The 20,848-nt window shown below is 34.1% G+C and overlaps 1 pseudogene; it reads right to left on the bottom strand.

The window, feature by feature from the left end:
* The window catches only part of LOC149536744 (MLO-like protein 6), a 48,219-nt pseudogene extending 30,480 nt beyond the window's left edge, over positions 1–17,739 (bottom strand).
* Positions 17,740–20,848: the final 3,109 nt, after the last annotated feature.

Genomic DNA, 20,848 nt, shown 5'->3' with positions numbered 1-20,848 from the left:
TAAACTAGTGTCACCCTCCATGGTAGATGACTGATCTTTGGGCTCAATCTTTTCCAATTCTTGTTGCAGCATCCTTTTCTGCATTGGTATGGTGGCAACTGCATCCCACATGGAAATGCTTACATTGGTTTTCTTCATTTTCTCTACCACACTCAAGGGTGCATTAGGAATTTTGGCGGAAACTTTGGGAGCTGTACCCATGAGAGGCCGAGATGAAGTAACATAGGGATCACTTGCATCCTCCTTTCTTGGACCTTGCCTTTGCTATTGTGAAGTGTTTGTCTACTCATTTTCTTTTTGTGTATGAGGTATAACACTCGAAGTTGAGGCCTACTCAGGAGAAAGGGGGGCAGTATGTTCCATAGCTCTCCTCTTGCTTCTTGTGTTATGAGAAACAGAATCCTGGTTTACATTACAATGCTCCTCCATCTGGTGATTCATAAAAGAGCAATCACCCTACCTCTGAACATATGAGGCCTCCTTGGGATGATCTTCCTTGTGTGATTGCTTTACTGCGGACTCCTGGACAGTTAGGGCCAAATAAGATTCTGCTTTCTGACATAGGTAGTAGGTATAAGAATAGTTACATGAAGGATAGAAGTCTTGATCTTGGGCTAAGTTGTTTTGAGGAACTAAAGCTCTATTCTGATTTGAGCTTGAAACAGCAGCATGACTATTTTGCCTATTCTGATCAAAAGAGCTATTCCAATGATTAGGAGGCCTACCACCACTTAGAGCCTGATGTTGTAATTGGGGGGGCTTGCCACTTTGGGCTTGCTACCTTTCTAAGGCCACCACCTTGTTACTCATTTTTTGTATTAGAGAAAAACTATCCTCTAATCTCTTCCCTTGGTCCTTCAACTCCTTCCCCTACTCTTGCAATTTTTTATCCAGAGTCCTCTCTCTTTTATCTGTATTCAGCACTAGACCTTGGAGCATTTCCTTGAGTTCATCTATTCCGTTTGAGGATGTGGAAGCTTGGGGAACTAGAGTAAGGGCTTGTGATGTAGAAATTGTAGGAAGGGGGGCTATCGCTGGTTGGTGGTTGGGAACATCAGGAAAGAAAGGCATAGGAGGCCTTGGAGCCAACTTTCCTCCTTGTATTAGGATGTTCTCAGCTTTTATAGCTGTCTCATAAGCATTCGGTAATGTATCTCCTCCCATAGTTTGGATTGTGGTGGCAATGTCATTATTGAAAGCTCTAAGGTAATGCAAGAAGGCATTACCAAGGGTAGGTTTCACTATAGTAGGTATTCTATCCCATGTCTTTTGGAACCTGTAATTAAAATCAGTCATACTTTCGTGGGGGGCTCTTTTTATTGTAGTCAGCTACTCTAGTAGTGACAAATGGTCACTCTTATCCTCAAAATGTTTGCATAATCCTGCTCCTAGTCCATCCCAATTAGTTATGGAACCATGAGCTAAGCCTCTGTACCACTGTAATGCTTTTCCTTTTAAAGATGAGGCTAGAAGTCTAACAGCAACATCGTCTTCTGTAATACCATGAATATTGCAAACATTCACTACCTCTTGGATATGCTCTAAAGGGGAAATAGAAGTTTCACCAGTAAAATCAGGTATACTTTTTAGTGCAGATACTGGTATATCATGTCTTTGGGCTAACAACAGAGGACTTCCACCATTAAAGGTGGAAAAAGCATGAACTCTTGGCTATGCCATATAAACAAGTGTTCTATTGATGAGTGTTGATGGCAATCTAGGCCGAGTTCGAACAGTAGGGGGAGTAGAGACAGATCTTACAGGTATATGAACTGTTATTCTACCCCTAACTGGTGATAATGAAGTTCTAGTCCTTCTTCTCCTAGGATTTGAAAGAGAAAGCTCTTGATATTGAAATTTACCTCTAGAAGATGCCCTTGTTTAAGTCCTGGGCATGAATTACTGCAAACTTGGTCTGGAACCAGACTTTTTGATGTTCGGAGTCACCAAGTACTTGAAGAACCAGCCTCTTAAAGGCTCGAAAACTGAAGCCAGCACTACTTCTTCAGTATTTATCTCTAGAATTCTTTCTTCTTGACACCAGTAGACCTAAAATCTTCTAATATGAGTCCCACCGGGTGTGCCAAAAACTGTTGTCACTTAGGTTTGCACCCTTGTCCAAGGCCTATGCGCGAGGAAAACCTAGTGAAACATGGAAACAACCTCCAAGCTATGGGACTTGAACTACGAGGTTGAGTCTCCGGAGAAGGCCGGCTTCCTCTTACTGTCAGGGCGCACCTATCTATTCTCAGAAGAAAAAGGGAGAAACAGAGCATGAAAGCAAATCTACCTAGTCTAATCTAAGGCAGTGATGCACCAAAATAGAGTGTTCAGACTCATTTCTGCCCATATATGCACTACAGAACTAGGGTAACATCCAAAGTCATACATTCATTCAGACTTATATCGATCAACAACCACATACAGATCAGGAAACTAGCTAAATAACACTAGGAAAAAAAGATTTTGCTTGTATATTATTCAATAGGCCAAAGATAGATACAGTATGCAGACCACTGATCTCAACAATACATCAATGAGAGGCAAAACGATGCACATACACGTTGATGGCTAAAAGAGATGATACAGGATGCTTATCTAGCTCAGAGACAAAGGGATTTTTACACTGCAAGTCTACAAGCAGTAGCAGAGAAAATCAGGAAGAGTCGACCCTTACAAAATGTACAAAATCTGCCTTTATACTTCAGGCGTAACTGAGATCTTTTTGGCTGAAATGACCCTGCAACTACTTGCCATTGAGTACCATGGAAGATAATCATGGAAAAAATCTCTGGAAATTTTGATCTCTTTCGCCAATAATGTCCTGAGAAGACTGAAAATGGCGTCATAACTGCACTCCGACCTGGTGGATGGATCAACGGGTGGGTGGAGTGTCATTCTATGTTTTACATTTACTCATCGTACCTCATGCTTCCACCCTCCATGTCGATCCACTTGGCATTTCTTTGAGACACGGCCCCACCTGACACGCGTCACCAGGGCATGATGTCGCTATCATAACCCTCGCGCAACTCCTCCATAGCACGATGGCGCTTACCGTTGATCTGAGCTGATCCGACGGTGGTGAATGTAAGCCCCGACTATGTTAGCCGTGTCGATACGAACTCTGACCTGACACATGTGGTTTCTCCTAATTCTTCGCCACAACACCTGATTCTGCCGATCGTCAAAATTCATCGCCGTGACTATTTCCGTCGGGCACTATGTCGCTATGGAGATTTTTCGGCCGATTTGCGATAACGATATAGCGCCAAGGGCGTTAAGAACCTTTTCTGACCCTCGGAATACTGGACCCACCCCTGCAATGTGTCGTCAGGGCGTCATCATGCTATAATAAATATCGTGCATTTCCCTTATAGCGCGATGGCGCCAACCGTTGGTCTGCTTAGATCTGACAGCCAGAAACTTGCAGGTTGTAACATTAGAACACTTACTTTGAGACTAATCATTGAATAAGCCGTGCATTTGAATCTAAATCCTTGGCGGTAAAACCAGAGGTAACAGGTGTCATAGGTTGACCTATGACCCCCTTTGACCCATTAAATGATGACATATATAGCTAGGGGTCCTATTACCCCTAGAGACATATTACAATCATTCTTATGGGTCAAAGGGGGTCATAGGTTGACCTATAACCCCCTCTAACATATGTCATCATGTAATGCGTCGAAGGGGGTCATTGGTCAACCTATGACCCCCTTTGTCCCATAAGAATGATTCTCATATGTCCCTAGGGGTCGTAGGACCCCTAGGGACAATTGTTGTCATTTAATGAGTCGAAGGGGATCATAGATCAATCTATGACCCCCTTCGATCCATATGAATGATTCTAATATGTCCCTAGGGGTCTTAGGACCCATAGGGACATATGTCATCATATAATGTGTCAAAGGGGGTCGTAGATCAACCTATGACACCCTTTGACCCATAAGAACGATTCTTATATGTCCCTAGGGGTCCTAGGGACATATGTCGTCATGTAATGAGTCAACCCCCTTTGACCCATATGAACAATTCTAATATGTCCCTAGGGGTCCTAGGACCCCTAGGGACTTATGTCATCATTTAATAGGTCTAAGGGGGTCATAGGTCAACTCATGACCTCCTTTGACTCAAATGAACAATTCTAATATGTTCTTAGGGGTCCTAGAAGCTCTAGTGACATATGTCATCATTTAATGGGTCGAATGGGGTCATAGGTCAACCTATGAGCCTCTTTTACCCATATGAACAATTCTAATATGTCCTTAGGTGTCTTATGACCCGTAGGGACATATCTCATCATGTAATGTGTCAAAGGGGGTCATAGGTTGACCTACGACCCCATTTGACCCATAAGAATGATTCTAATATGTCTCTATGGGTCCTAGGACCTCTAGGGACATATGTTGTCATGTAATGGGTTGAAGGGTGTCATAGGCCACCCTATGACTCCCTTTGACCCATAAGAATGATTCTAATATGTCCCTAGGGGTCCTAGGACCCCTAGGGAAATATGTCATCATGTAAAGGGTTGAAGGGTGTCATAGGTCACCCTATGACTCCCTTTGACCCATAAGAACAATTCTAATATGTCCCTAGGGGTTCTAGGACCCCTAGGGATAAATGTCTTCATGTCCTAGGACCCCTTTGGACATATGTCATCATGTAATGTGTCGAAAGGGGTCATAGGTCAACCTATCACCCCCTTTGACCCATAAGAAGCATTCTAATACGTCCCTAAGGGATCGTATGACTCCTAGGGACATATATCATCATGTAATGGGTTAAAAGGGGTCATAGGTCAAATTATGACCCCCTTAGACCTATAAAAATGATTCTAATATGTCCCTAGGGTTTCGAAGACCCTTAGGGACATATGTCATCATCTAATAGTTTGAAGTAGGTCATAGGTCAACCTATGACCACCTTTGACCCATAAGAATGATTTTAATATTTTTCTACGGATCTCAGGACCCCTTAGAGACATATGTCATCATGTAATGCGTCGAAGGGCGTCATAGGTCAACCTATGACCCCCTTTGTCCCATAAGAACGATTCTCATGTCCCTAGGAGTTGTAGGACCCCTAGGGACAAATGTTGACATTTAATAGGTTGAAGGGGATCAAAGATCAATCTATGACCCCCTTCGATCCACATGAATGGTTCTAATATGTCTCTAGGGGACTTAGGACCCCTAGGGACATATGTCATCATTTAATGGGTCAAAGAGGGTCATAGGTCACCCTATGACCCCTTTTGACCCATATTACCCATTCGAATATGTCCCTAGGGTCCTAGGACCCCTAGAGACATATATCACCGTTTAATGGATCACCTATGACCCCCTTTGACCCATATTACCCATTCAAATATGTCACTAGGGGTCCTAGGACCCCTAGAGACATATATCGTTGTTTAATGGGTCAAAGAGGGTCATAGGTCACCCTATGACCTCCTTTGACCCATATGAACAATTCGACTATGTCCCTAGGGGTCGTAGGACCCGTAGGGACATATGTCATCGTTTAATGGGTCAAAGGGGGTCATAGGTCACCTTGTGACCCCCTTTGACCCATATGAATGGTTTGAATATGTCCCTAGGGGTCCTAGGACTCTTAGGGACATATTTGAATTGTTCATATGGGTCAAAGGCGGTCATAGATCACCCTATGACCCCCTTTGACCCATATTACCCATTCGAATATGTCCCTAGGGGTCCTAGGACCCCTAGGGACATATGTCATCGTTTAATGGGTCAAAGGGGGTTATAGGTCATCCTATGACCCCCTTTGACCCATATGAACGATTTGACTATGTCCCTAGGGGTCCTAGGACCCTTAGGGACATATGTCATCATTTAATGGGTCAAAGGGGGTCATAGGTCACCCTATGACCCCCTTTGACCCATATGAACGATTCGACTATGTCCTTAGGGGTCCTAGGACTCTTAGAGACATATGTCATCATTTAATGGGTCAAATGGGTTCATAGGTCACCCTATGACCTCCTTTGACCCATATGAACGATTCGACTATGTCCCTAGGGGTCCTAGGACTCCTAGGGACATATGTCATCATTTGATGAGTCAAAGAGGGTCATAGGTCACCTTATGACCCGCTTTGACCCATAATACCCATTCGAATATGTCCCTATGGGTCCTAGGACCCTTAGAGATATATATCATCGTTTAATGGTTCAAAGAGGGTCATAGGTCACCCTATGACCCCCTTTGACCCATATGAACGATTCGAATATGTCCCTAGGGGTCCTAGGACGCCTAGAGACATATGTCATCATTTAATGGGTCAAAGAGGGTCATAGGTTACCCTATGACTCCATTTCACCCATATTACCCATTCGAATATGTCCTTAGGGGTCTTAGAACCCCTGGGAACATATGTCATCGTTTAATGGGTCAAAGGGGGTCATAGGTCACCCTATGACCCCCTTTGACCCATCTGAACGATTCGAATATGTCCCTCCATCATTTCATGGGTCAAAGAGGGTCATAGGTTACCCTATGATCCCATTTGACCTATATTACCCATTCGAATATGTCCCTAGGGGTCCTAGGACCCCTAGGGACATATGTCATCATTTAATGGGTCAAAGACCTATGACCCCCTTTGATCCATATGAACGATTCGAATATGTCCCTAGGGGTCCTAGGACCCCTAGGGACATATGTCATCATTTGTAGTACCTACCCCTAGTTCGCATTTTTGCTAACATTGTCAAACTCTTTTAAAGCCAGTTTTATGCTGTTGGTTAGCAGCATTCTTTTGAGATTATCATATATTGTGCTATGGATTCAGTTAATTATGTGATGAGATTACTTAGACTCTACATTTTATGTATGTATGATGATTATTTTTAGTGTTTGCAGTTATTAATGATGATTAGTAAGATGATTTGTTATCATATGTGTTTTCTTATGGATACTTACCCCATACTTGTATGTGTATGGTATGCGTGTTTGTTTGTATGTTTGCTTTTGTATGGCATGTCTGATGTGGTTAAGGAAGGGATTCGTAGTCACCTATTAGTCGGGATCTACACGATGCACCACTTCCTGCCATTGCCTGTTTAGTTTAGTATATATTGTGCTTGTACATGCATAGTTTTTATGCAGGTTGCAGGTACCGGGTATCGACTTCCCTGAATTGCCAGGATGAGCGTACCCTATCATATTATCTCAATGATAAGAAAGGGGAGATAAATTCTCAGGTCCAAATCCCAACCCTTTAAGCCATTTGTCCTAATTGGAAAATTAGGACAAGTATCTGAGTTGAGTACCCTCTGAATGCGTTAGATGACGCAATTCATGATTTAAACCCTTGGTTTGATTTTGTATGTATTTTGGCTATGATGGGTTTTTCATATTTTTATCTTGTGTCTTTGATGTATTTTTTATTAATTAAGCCTAATTAAAAGATTTAATTAATTGTTTAATTAAATGAAAAATTAATATGGTATTTTAATATTTATTTTATTTAATTAATTGAAAAATTAATTAAATAAAATAAAAAAAATTAAAATAAAAAGTTAAACTTTAATTTGGAATGTGACTATATTTATTTTAATAATAATATATTTGGAGTTCATTTTTAAATAAATGACTAAATATTATTATTATTAAAGCTAATAAATATTTTAGCAATTAAATTTTGGAAAACGAAATTTAAAAGTGAAAAATATATTAAAATTATTAAAAGATTCTAAATTTCATGTGCTTAAAATATAAATATATTAAGATTGAAAAGTGTAATTATAAAAGTTAGTGCATGAGATTTAATAAATAAATAAATAAAATTGGAAAGAGTAAAAGTAAATATTATATTAATCATTGTGCATTATTTTAATATTTTCTCACATAGGAGTTGGCAAATTCTCGAAAGTTGTCATGTAGACAACATAGGAGTTTGCACTCTAAGAATGCACAAGTTGTCTACACTTAAGAGTTAGCATTTTATTTGAGCACATGGTGTCTACAACCTTAAGACTCATCTAGAAGGTTGGAGAAGACCCATGCTTGGTTGTCATGCTTATCTTCTAGTTGTTTCTAGAGACACTTTAGATGCATCTTAGAGGCCTTTAAATAGAGGCTCTCCTAGTGTGTTTGTACAAGCTTAAATGACAAGCTTAAAAGGAAGCTACAAGCTACAAGCTTAAAATGGAAGCTTCAAAGCTTACATGCATTGGAGAAATTCATATGCTCGTATATTTTTTACATGCTTCTATGTTCCTTCTAGATCTTCTAGTCACTTGGAGGATTTGGTTGGCTTGGATCTTGGAGGAATTGCGAATGATGGAGAAGGAAGAGATTTTCTATGGACTTCTGAGGCATGCCGGATTAGCATCAGTGTCCAGGTGCACTCGTGATATTCACATATTCTCTTTGCACTATTTCTCTTCCTGTCTTCATCATGTCTGTTATATGTGTCTGAATACTCTGGTGATTGAATCTATAATTGAAATTGGAATCTAGATATTTTATTGGTTGAGAAGAAAATAATAGAAAAACACTAGTTCCAAATGAGAAAGAAATTAGATCTAAACGGGTTTGGGTTCGAATTAGAATCAAATTGAAATAGATTTGAAAATAGTTTCAAAATTTATGGCCAAATCCATTAGTGGAATTATTGGAAAAATTTAGACAACAATTACCTTTTAGGAGAAATTCTTAATTCATCACAAATTGTCCTGTCGATGCCCCTTGGATAGACCCAAACTCAGTCATTCATAACTTTTTATCGAGATCAAATTTATTCAATTTCTCTAGTTAGAATTGGCGCAAGTTGGCCCTCTTCAACATGTTTTAATTTCAGCCCGATCCAACGGTTCATTAGGGAGATATGGCCGTCGTACTGGGACTGTTTTATTCAAAGACAGATATTTCTCTATTTCCCATAACCAAGAGTTCTTTATGCTTAAACTTCACAAAAATAATATATCAAAGCATGGAATTAATTAAAGATATTATTGTAATCTTCTCTTATTAGAATCTTATTAATATGCATTAGTTTTATATGATTTATTATCTAATCTAATTAAATCAAATTTAATTAAGATTAGTTAATAGTAGAAGAAGTGTAATTAATTATTAGTCAATCTAGGTAAATGAATTTTTAAATGAGAGAAAATTAAAAGAAAAGATATTTTAATATAGTTTATATAGTGGCCTTTTTATAATGTATATTGAATACTGTTTAATATATATTAAACAATTTTAGAGTTGTTTAATGAAAATGATAATGTTAAGAATTTGGAGATCATTCATGTTAAAATCTACAATGAGTCTTATTGGTTTGTGATAGGGATCTTTTTCAAACAACGTTTATATAAAAAAAATATTATTAGAACAATTAGAAAATGGAGTCTAATGGTTGATTTTAATATTGATTAAACTATTTATATTATGTTGATTTAAATTTAGAAACTCTAAATGATATTGGATTAAGATTGAATTATTATGTTATTGGTTAATACGTTTGAATACCTTAATAGTGTTAAGAGTTAGTCAAATATTAACTAATGGAATTTATGGAAATAATAGTTTGATGAGTTTATTATTTATTAATGTTTGTTGAGTCGAACAAACTAGTAATAAATAATGGTTTAAATAATTATCAATAAATTCGATTAGAGTTAATCTAGAGGAGATTATTTGATGATATAAGTTTGGTAAAAGATATTAATTTTGGATAGATTTTAATTGATTTTTAATCAATTGATATTCATTGAGTTGATATTATAATTATGATATTAATAATTAAGTTGTGCGATAGAGCCTTATTTGAAATGATTAATGATAATATGAATTTGTCAAGGGAATCTTGACAACTGTGGTCATTATAGATTTCCTATAACTTGCTATTAAATAATAACAAGCCGTTATTGAACTATTAATATGAGTATTACAGATATGAGTTATAGTTGACTTTTAACATACAAATTATAGATAGTTATTAGCCAACTAATATTCATTGGGTTGATGGTATGGTTGTGTAAATTATTAATTGAATCAATTAATTAGATTTAATTGGATTTAGTTGATATAATTCTTTTAACGAGATTGTAAAATATTGATATCGAAGTTGATAAGTCTTATTCTAATGACTTGAATAATGACTTAGATATTTTAATGGTTATTAGTAACGATTTAATTATTATAATGATTATAATTAAGAGGCTTAAGTGTTAGAGATATTTAATTGAGTTTAACCATTAGAATGTTAATAGGTCATGGATGGTGTACCTATGTTAATTGGTTGATTAAATTGATCATTTTAATTAATTTATAATCTTCCTATTCGAAAATTGATAATTGGCTCTCTTATAATGTAGCGAATAATGATCCTAGAAAAGTTGAAAGGCTAATCAAATAGAATATGGATCATGGTTAAATATAGAACAATTTCATTTAAGGTCAATGATGATCAGTTTAGTGAATATTTATCCTTAAGTTATTCTTAGAATGTAATTCTTAAAAATGGAAGGATAATGCTATCGAGAAAAAAATGGGTTGACTTGTAGGTCAAATGATAAAACTTAAGACACTTGAAGTATACTTGAAACAAAAATTGAAGCTCTACACTTGATTCAACTATGTGATATTAGTAAACCAAAACATGTGTTTGCATCGTGTATTCTATATGCTTCTTGTTTTGGGTTTTGGGTTGACTAGCGTTGACCAGTCTTAGGTTGTTACCAGAGGCTCGGGGGTTATGAGATGTGATGGCATGTTGATCTTATCTGGTCTCGATCTTTATAAGCCCAACCATGGTTATGTGATCGTATGCTCTATGAAATGTTTGTATTTACTGATTTTTATTGTTCATAATTCTTCATGTGTGAAGCTGAGATGTATGTGTATGAGACACTTGAACTAATCATTTTTGGAGTCATCGATCAGTTATCTTTGGATTATTTTCTAGTCGCCATGATGGGACTGAAATGTTGATTTATTTCTTGATGATGTCATATTGTGACATGTTTGACTCAACCATTTTGGAGTCTTCGATCAGTATGATTTTGAGATATTCTTGGTTTCTTGTTGAGAACCAATGGATATTGTGATTTATTTTGAGATATATTTTGGTTATTGAGAACCAATGATTATTATGATTATCAATGATGCCTTTAGTTGCTAATAGAGAACTGTTGTGGTCATGATTTTCTATGGATGCTTTTCTAGATGCTCATGGAGATTTGATGATTCTTATCTTGGTGATTTGATGATTCTTATTATGGATATTTGATATTTTTATCATGGATATTTGATGATTCTTTTTTCCGATTATCTTTTAGATTTTTCTTTATAGTCGCTTGTACAGGACTGTGGTGATTTTATGATTCCATGAGCTTAGGGTAGGTAATCTACTTGTAGTGTCGGGAAGTGGCTTGCAATGGGGGTCGGGGCCCTCAGTGGCTGCCAGGGTAACTCATTGTAAGATTGGTTAATAAGTGATAACATTTACACACCAAATGGGGATTAAATGAACCTAAAAATATAATTGTTTTGATGTTCTCGCCCATGCCTTGAGCACTTGTATAGGCTAGGATGGGAGTAGTGAGAATGCATGGTTGCGACTATGCATTCCGTAGTATGCCTCGTCAGTATGAGAGGATACTAGTGGCCGCATGAGATCAGTATGGACCCGTGGAGTTTAGCTAACTGCCAGGGTAACTTATACGTGATAAATGTGATGACACTTTCTCGCTTGCAGAGTAGGTTTCCTACATGTCATTGTGTGCCTCTAGGAATTAGATGTCGGTTTTGTGTGATGGAAACTTTGAGTTAGTATACTTTTAGGATTCTTGAACTTATAGAGATTTGTGCTTTGTGATTTTGGATAGCGTGTTTGGGACTTGAGATTATCTCCTAAGCACGATGGGAGTGGACCACTTAGGTTCCACATGGTTGGGTGGTAGTGTTTTTCCACACTTATCATTTGAGATCCATCCAAGACACCGTGACTGGAGCTTTCTTGGTTGATATTTATCTTCATTATGATCTTGGATCACTATGATAGATGATATACTTTATGATGGATGTATTTATTGGGTATGTTTCTTACATTGATGATTTGCATATGTCAGTTGATGATATATTATGCTTTACTTTACATGTTAGTAGGATGTTTTAGGAGTGACATTCCTACTATGATAATATCGATGATCTCTTCGGTGATTTGGAATGTTACGCATGGAGGGATGGCTAGGATCCACGATGGTCTAATGATGCTTTTTACGATTGGGAGGAACCGTGCACTTAGTTATTTATGTTTGTGATATATGGTTATCTTTTATGATGGATGTTTATATCTTTTGCGATAATGTATCATGTATGGTTTATGGTTTCATTATGTTATTGCATCATGGATTAATATTGGATGTTAATGTACTTTATTTACATGGATGTTTATACTTTTAAGTTTTTTTTATACCCTGTGACATGTACAATGGATGATTGAGTAATCTAAAATGTAATTTTAAAAGGACACATGTATATGGTTAAGAATGTTGGATGTATCATTGTTATTTCATAAGGATGGGATGTTAGATGAATAGTTAATTTAGATGTGATACAACGTTAAGGGATCTTTAAAGAAAGTAATCTGTTATGTTATGTGTAATTTTATTCAAATTGTTTCTATTGCTTCCGCAAATGTTATGAATGGTTTTACTTTCATGTTTTAAAAAAAAAAATTATTTGGCAAACTTAGTGAAATTCTTTGAATCCCTTGGCGGGGCATTACATCGTTTAATAAGTCAAAGAGGGTCATAGGTCACCCTATGACCCCCTTTGACCCATATTACCCATTCAAATATGTCCCTAGGGGTCCTAGGACCCCTAGAGACATATATCATCATTTAATGGGTCAAAGAGGCTCATAGGTCACCCTATGACCCCCTTTGACCCATATGAACAATTCGACTATGTCTCTAGGGGTCCTAGCACTCGTAGAGACATATGTCATCGTTTAATGGATCAAAGGGGGTTATAGGTCACCCTATGACCCCCTTTGACCCATATGAACGATTTGAATATGTCCTTAGGGGTCCTAGGACCCCTAGGGACATATGTCATCATTTAATGGGTCAAAGAGGGTCATAGGTCACCCTATGACCCCCTTTGACCCATATTACCCATTCGAATATGTCCCTAGGGATCCTAAGACCCCTAGGGACATATGTCATCGTTTAATGGGTCAAAGGGGGTCATAGGTCACCCTATGACCCCCTTTGACCCATATGAACGATTCGACTATGTCCCTAGGGGTCCTAGGACCCCTAGGGACATATGTTGTCATTTAATGGGTCAAAGGGGGTCATAGGTCACCCTATGACCCCCTTTGACCCATATGAATGATTCGACTATGTCCCTAGGGGTCCTAGGACCCCTAGGGACATATGTCATCATTTAATGTGTCAAAGGGGGTCATAGGTCACCCTATGACCCCCTTTGACCCATATGAACGATTCGAATATGTCCCTAGGGGTCCTAGGACCCCTAGGGACATATGTTGTCATTTAATGGGTCGAAGAGGGTCATAGGTCACCCTATGACCCCCTTTGACCCATAGTACCCATTCGAATATGTCCCTAGGGGTCTTAGGACCCCTAGAGACATATATCATCATTTAATGGGTCAAAGAAGGTCATAGGTCACCCTATGACCCCCTTTGACTCATATAAACGATTCGACTGTCGCTAGGGGTCCTAGGACCCCTAGGGATATATGTCATTGTTTAATGGGTCAAAGGGGGTCATAGGTCACCCTATGACCCCCTTTGACCCATATGAACAATTCGACTCATAGGTCACCCTATGACCCCCTTGGACCCATATGAACAATTCGAATATGTCCCTAGGGGTCTTAGGACCCCTAGGGACATATGTTGTCGTTTAATGGGTCAAAGAGGGTCATAGGTCACCCTATGACCCCCTTTGACCCATATTACCCATTCGAATATGTCCCTAGGGGTCCTAGGACCCTTAGAGACATATATCGTTGTTTAATGCGTCAAAAAGGGTCATAGGTCACCCTATGACCCCCTTTGACTCTCATATATTAATAATATACATATTAATATATATATATATATATATATTACATTATTATATTTAATGAAAATATTACGTTATTATATAGATATATTAATAACATACATATTAATATAATAATATATAATACGTATTTTATATATATATATAAATTACGTTATTATATTTAGTAAAAATAATAATAACATAAATTATATTTATAGATTGTAATAAGATTAACATAAGATATTATTATATATTGCTAGATTATATCTTGTATGTTTACATTATGTTATTATATATATGTATAATATTTTAAAATATGCCTTTACATATTAATATAAGTGAAATGATTTTAAAATAAAAAACTACAATGTTTAAATCGAATTTCCCTCCAAAATTTGAAATTTTTTGGAATTTGACTACCGAGCCATATTAGATATCTGATTTCAAATCGGAAATCAAATATCCGATTTGGAATCGGATATCCGATCAAGCTTGGTATTTACCAAGCTTGCCCGATCAACCCCAAAGACGTGTTTATAGAGAGTTTTAGTGATACTAGAACTTTAGGTAGCCGTCTGACAATGTTATTTTGATCAAAATTGAATGAAATGAAATGAGTTTTTTAATATCTCTCTCTAGATTCCATCAATATAATTTCTGTCAAATTCTAAGTTTGATAAGTATTTATTAGTTAATTATCAATGAAGATTATTGTAAAGTGCTGATTGACATACTGAATGAAAAATAGCTATAACTTTCAAATGGTATAACATTTTTTAAATCTAAAAGTTGCGTCACATTCTATACTTCACCTAGTATAAGGAAAAAAAAAATTAAATTAAATTTGGTCAAATTTTCTATTAGTTAGGGTGGTCAGACATGGGACTTTTTTTTAATCCAAAAAAGTTTTGGTAGAAAATTCATATTTAATTATTTATTTGGAATAAAAATATCAAAAAATATGCATCACATCCGGGCATGAGTCTAGTTTTCATATCTATAATTATATTAAAAAAATATTATGATTTCATTTTGATTAAGGTGGTCAAACATACACCTACTTTTTATTTTCGCTCTAAAATTTTCTTAGTACTACATTAAAATTCAAACTTTTGACTAATCAATTATTTTTTTCTCCTGATAAGGCCTAGTAGTTTAGAAACTACATTCAATTTTCTGCAAATTATTTTCTTACAACTTTTTGATATAAAGTACATAACCACTTCAAAATTATGTGTCAAGTTGACATAAACCTGATTTGCCGATTTTTCATTGCCACTTAAGGCCATAGTTTGGTACACCATGATCCTGCACATACCTTATGAATTGTTAAACAAATCAATCTTAATTTAGGAAATCAACAATAAAAAAACAAAAGTTTTAACTATTCTTAAATTGGAATTACAAAGCACACCTGATAGATACAACAGCACTGAAATCGTCATCCAATGATCTTCTTATGTATTTTTGAAAATCAAATCTACTATGTGGAGCAAAGTGAGCCTAAAAAATTAAACATAGATATAACTACAAGTATATTTTTAACCAAACATTGTAGAAATTTTGTAGTATAGTATAACAAACTCTACCAGTATGAATCCATGATGGAGTGCTAAGTAATCCACTTTTGGCACAGATCTAACAAACTGCCTAAAAAAGCATACCTGTAGATCAAAGACTGAAGACTGTAGTGCATAGAAACTGTAGTGAGATTAAATTTAAATTTGAAGGAAAAAACACTTTTGACTTGTTAAGTTTACTTACAATCCAAGTAAGAATTGGTTTAGTCGACCAAAAGGTCATATGCCTTCTTCCAAAAGTAGTTTCACAAGTAAATTTGAACCTTGAAAGATCTACAACATATGTATACTTTACAAATCAAAAGACTGATATATGACTTAGTTTCTCAATTACCACTTAAATTTATAGTCAACCCAACATATCAAGTCAAGTCAATTTATATGATAATGCTCTGTTTGAATTAAAAGAATAATCTATACTTTAGAGTGATCTAATATCATTTGTTTCAACTATTCAAACTCTTCTTTCTTATGCTACACATGCTCCCAATTTACAGAAAAAGTTATCAAATGCAATCGTTGATGCAATCATTCAATAAGAGAATTGGAAATATCAGACTAACTAGTTGAAAATTCATAATCCACTATTTTAGTTTCTTCCTCTCATGATTTCCATTTCCTCATCTACAAAGGTATTCTAATTATTAACCATGACCACATATTTCTTTTGCATATAACAATAAGAAGAAAGCCTAGTGACTCATACCTTTGCCCATCCTAGTGTCATAATTATAATGCAAGACAAGACATGAGAAACTACCAATACAAAAATGAAGATGTGCAATTGGTGCAGTCCATCTTGTGATATAAGAGGAACCTTCCCCTGCAACAAAAATATAAAGGACGGGACCATTTAATTTTCTTTCAATTACTAATATAGCCCCATTTTGTATGAATAGCAAGCACAAATATCTAAGTTTGAAGAACAATGACCAGCCGCAACCTCATCTATGACCAAGCTAGGCCTTAATGGTGTTTCATAAGAAGCTATGAACATGAGCTTTCTATGTAATGAAAATTTTTCAGTCTCCTCAACACTACTATCTTCTTCTTCTAAGGCTTCCTCCTTTGGACATGGAAGAAAAGAGTCTCCTAAGCTCTCAGATATATAAATCTTTGCAATTCTTGTCTACCCAACAGTAAGCAGAAGTGAGATAAATCCTAACAGCATCAATTGTGCAAGAAAACTAGAAGAATAAGCTAAATACTTTAATTTTGACAATATGTTATTTAACAATCATTTATGTGGATTTGAGTATGATTATTTTTGTATTAACATTTCAGATCATGCTTTGTCATGATGCTCTCTTTCTCTTATTTAGATGATGGATTATAGAATATGTGATCTGAAACATTGATGCAAAAATAATCACACAATAAAATTCAAAACCATAAATGATAGGTTCATATGGATTGTGGAAATCTTCTTGTTCTTAGTATGTTATTTATTATTCATTAGAATCAAGTTCATATGAACCTTGATGGAAAAAAAAATAACAATATAACTTAATGTAATTTTATGAGATTGAATATAGCATTAGCAAATCATTCACCTTCTTTGATCTTATCTAGTGCTTTTCTTAGGAATTTGTTTCTATGTTTCTTCAACCACTGTATTTGAAAGACACAAAAAACATTTCAGTTCATTATGGTCTCAAGTTTCCATAGTCTATTGTGTTGTATAGATTTTTTCTAGATTGAATTGTATTGACGTTCTAAGTTACATTTTATGATCCATAAGCATGTTATGGTTCTATTGTGTTGAAGCTTTTGTATCAAAACTTTCAATTACTTCATGATCCAACATTAGGATATGATTTGATTATATTGAAAAAAATTTATCAATGTTCTAGATCATACTATAATCAAATCTAAAAGTTGTATATACTTTCCAATTCATTTCAAACATACTATAGCAATATTGCATCCAAAATAAAGATAAAACATACAATAGAGGCAATAGAATACCTTAGAGAGAAAATGTATAACTTGTTCAATTAATATAGAAACAAGTATAAAGCCCAGAACAATAATCACCACAGCCCAAGTGGGCATTTGTTCTAAAGATCTAGAATCTGCATCTCCTCCGCCTAGTGCCATTTTGAAATAATTGTTATATTGCTACGTTTGTATCCTATAGGTTGTTTTATAGATTTCAAAATACAGTTGATATCACATACTAAGTAGAAAATCAAACTAAAAGTATGTCAACTTAGACCATTCAACACTTTTAGCCTAAAAATTAAGACTTACTATATATGATTTCTTAACTCATGAGAGATTAAAGTCTTCCAAAGGAAAAAGTAAGCGCATTGATCATATTGGTACCATGAAAAGTAAGAGCAAAACTATTCAAGCCACATTTCATGTTGAACATAAGATAGTGCACACCTTCAATTGTGATCGATAAACATTAACAAGTGCATTTCTATGCGGAGTGTTCTTTCTTGGTATTACCTATCACATGGTATTTGACTCGGTCTATGACAAAATTAGTAACAAACAATTGTTTTTTTAAACATACCATACATACCTTTTTTAGTGAATAAGCTATTTATGAGAGCTTTTAAACAATTTAGGACACTCTAATCTCCACATAAAATGTACTAAAGGCAAAATAAAGTCAAAAAAAATTTTCAAACTCATGAAAATATAATGATTTTTTTCTAATTTTATTGTTGTTTTCAACTACAAACTATGCATATTATAAGATCAAATGCTGAAATTTTTAGAAAAATCCATGGTGTTTTCAATTTTTTGAAATTTGGTCAATTGTACAATTTGTAGGGAGGATAGTTGCGTCTAGGCCTAGAATTTGATGGTCGTATTGGTTGTTTCTTACAATTTTTAACCATATATGACAGGCTATAAAATTGTAAGACCGTATGAATTGATAGGTTAAAATTTTAGAGAATTGTCAATATGACAAATAAAATTATTAGTAAACCATCAATACTTGTTATAGAGAACTTAGTATTATGTTTAATAATATATAAACACATGATTTTATAATATGTATAATAGATATGCATGATAAATATATATTATTTTATTTTATATATGTTTCTTCTATTTAGATATGTTTCTATTTTGATGATTGTATAATTATATTAATTCAAAATTGAAATAAGAATATAATGAATTTTAAAAACTTATTTTTATGTATTTTTTATATTACTTATTATATAATTTTATTAATTTAAAAATCTCTTAAAGTAACATGAACTTAGAAACTTCTTCTTTTATTTAAAATTATTTTTTGTATATATTACTAATTTATAATTTTAACATCTTCATTATGAATTTTGCACATACTATTAATTAATATTTATTATTTTCATTTATAAAATAATTATATTTAAAATGTTGTCTTAAATTATCTTAAAATTAAAAAAATTGGCAATCAATTTTTTTTCTTAAAATGTAAAATGAAAGGCAAGAAAAAATACTTAGCCGTCATTGAAAAATCATATGACAGGCATGGGCGACTGTCAAATTTCAGGTCTGCTATGTCTTAAACAATCTCGTAATTGAGATGTTACCATTAAAAAGGAAAAAACATAGAAACTAGATATTTTAGAAAGTATCTAAATTATCAATTTGAATTTGTATATGGTCTTTTAATTTGCATAGTTATTCCTAAGGTTTCTAGATTGATTTTTGGAAAGGACAAAATTTCATTGATAGAACTTTAGTCAAGAATTTTAAGGCCTATATTTGAAATTTATTTATCTATGATTAGTTTTGTTTTTGAATTAGAGTTTAATTCTTAATTAGTTGTTATTTTTAATTTATTTTATTTTAAATAATATTTCTAATAAACTTTTAGTTTAAAATAAGTTTACTTATTTTAAACTTAGTCTTAAACAATCTCGTAATTGAGATGTTATTTTAAAAAGAAAAAAAAAAGTTTAAAACTAGATATTTTAGAAAGTATCTAAATTATCAATCTAGATTGGTACATCTTTTAATTTGCATAGTTATTGAGAAGTTTCTAGATTATTTTGGAAAGGACAAAATTTTATGTTTGATAGTTCTTGGAGACATTTAGTCAACAATCTTAAGGCCTATATTTCAGATTTATTTATCTATGATGAGTTTTGTTTTTGAATTAGAATTTAATTCTTGATTAGTTGTTAGTTTTTAAATAATTTTATTTTTAAATCATATTTCTAATTAACTTTTAATTTAAATTAAATGTAATTATTTTAAACTTTTTATAATTTGAAAATGTAATTGTATATTTATATTAATAGAAAATGAGTATTCATGATTTTTTAAAAATAAATATTGTTAATTTAAATTAGTTATCTTTTAATCCTTAATTTAATTTTTAACTTGCTCGATGAAATTTATTTGATTCCACATACTTTTTATTTTTGTCACAATTTCCATCTTTACTTTTTTTTGTAAACCACTTAGTTTGAACATTTTTATGTTGTATTATATCTTGTATTTGTTAATTATTTTAAGAAAGCATAAATTTGTATTCTATGTATATGTTTATGTACTTATGAGCATATTTGGTTGTTTCATTTCAATCAAACTATATTTCTTTTAGTTAGGAAATCATATATTATATTACTCGATTCATTTGAATGGTTAATATAACTAAATTTAAATTCTATAATTTTTAGATTTAGGGGTAAGTGCACCAAATTGTGGTGCCAAAAGTGGGGTATAAGTGGACACTTTTTTTCTAAAATCAACAATTTTTGAACTTCAACAAGAATTTGAAGATAGTTATGCTCAAAATTTTAAGATATGACAAAAAAAAAAAAGTTGTAGTCCTTTGAATCTAGTTTCTAAACTACTATTTTTTTCAAAGTGATTTAGTTTTAGGTCAGCAAAAAAGGGGACCACATAAAGTAGTACTATTTATTCCAAAAAAATATAACATAGTACAAAGTGTGTCCCCCCTAAAATTTTAACATTTTTTTAAAATTATTTAATCGCTTTGGTCAAAAGTTACCTAACACTATATAGTTTATCCCAGTTTTTGGGTAATTTTATAATGTGTATTTTTTAATGAATTTTTTAATTAGACACATCCCAAAAATGTGAAATATCTGTGTGCTCTCCCTAGAAATGATTGAAAACTAATCTAAACTCAAAACTTCTTTTTTTCAAAGTGTGTAGAATAGAGTTTAGTGTCTAAAAAACTAAGTTGTTGCAAAATTCAATGAAAGAGCTAAAATCTACAATCCAA

The sequence above is a fragment of the Cupressus sempervirens genome, chromosome 10, assembly GCF_028749045.1.
Source record: "Cupressus sempervirens isolate cs-2001-9-10 chromosome 10, ASM2874904v1, whole genome shotgun sequence".
Lineage (NCBI taxonomy): Eukaryota > Viridiplantae > Streptophyta > Pinopsida > Cupressales > Cupressaceae > Cupressus > Cupressus sempervirens.
Note: the sequence above shows the minus strand (reverse complement) of the source record. Positions and strands in the feature narration are given on the sequence as shown.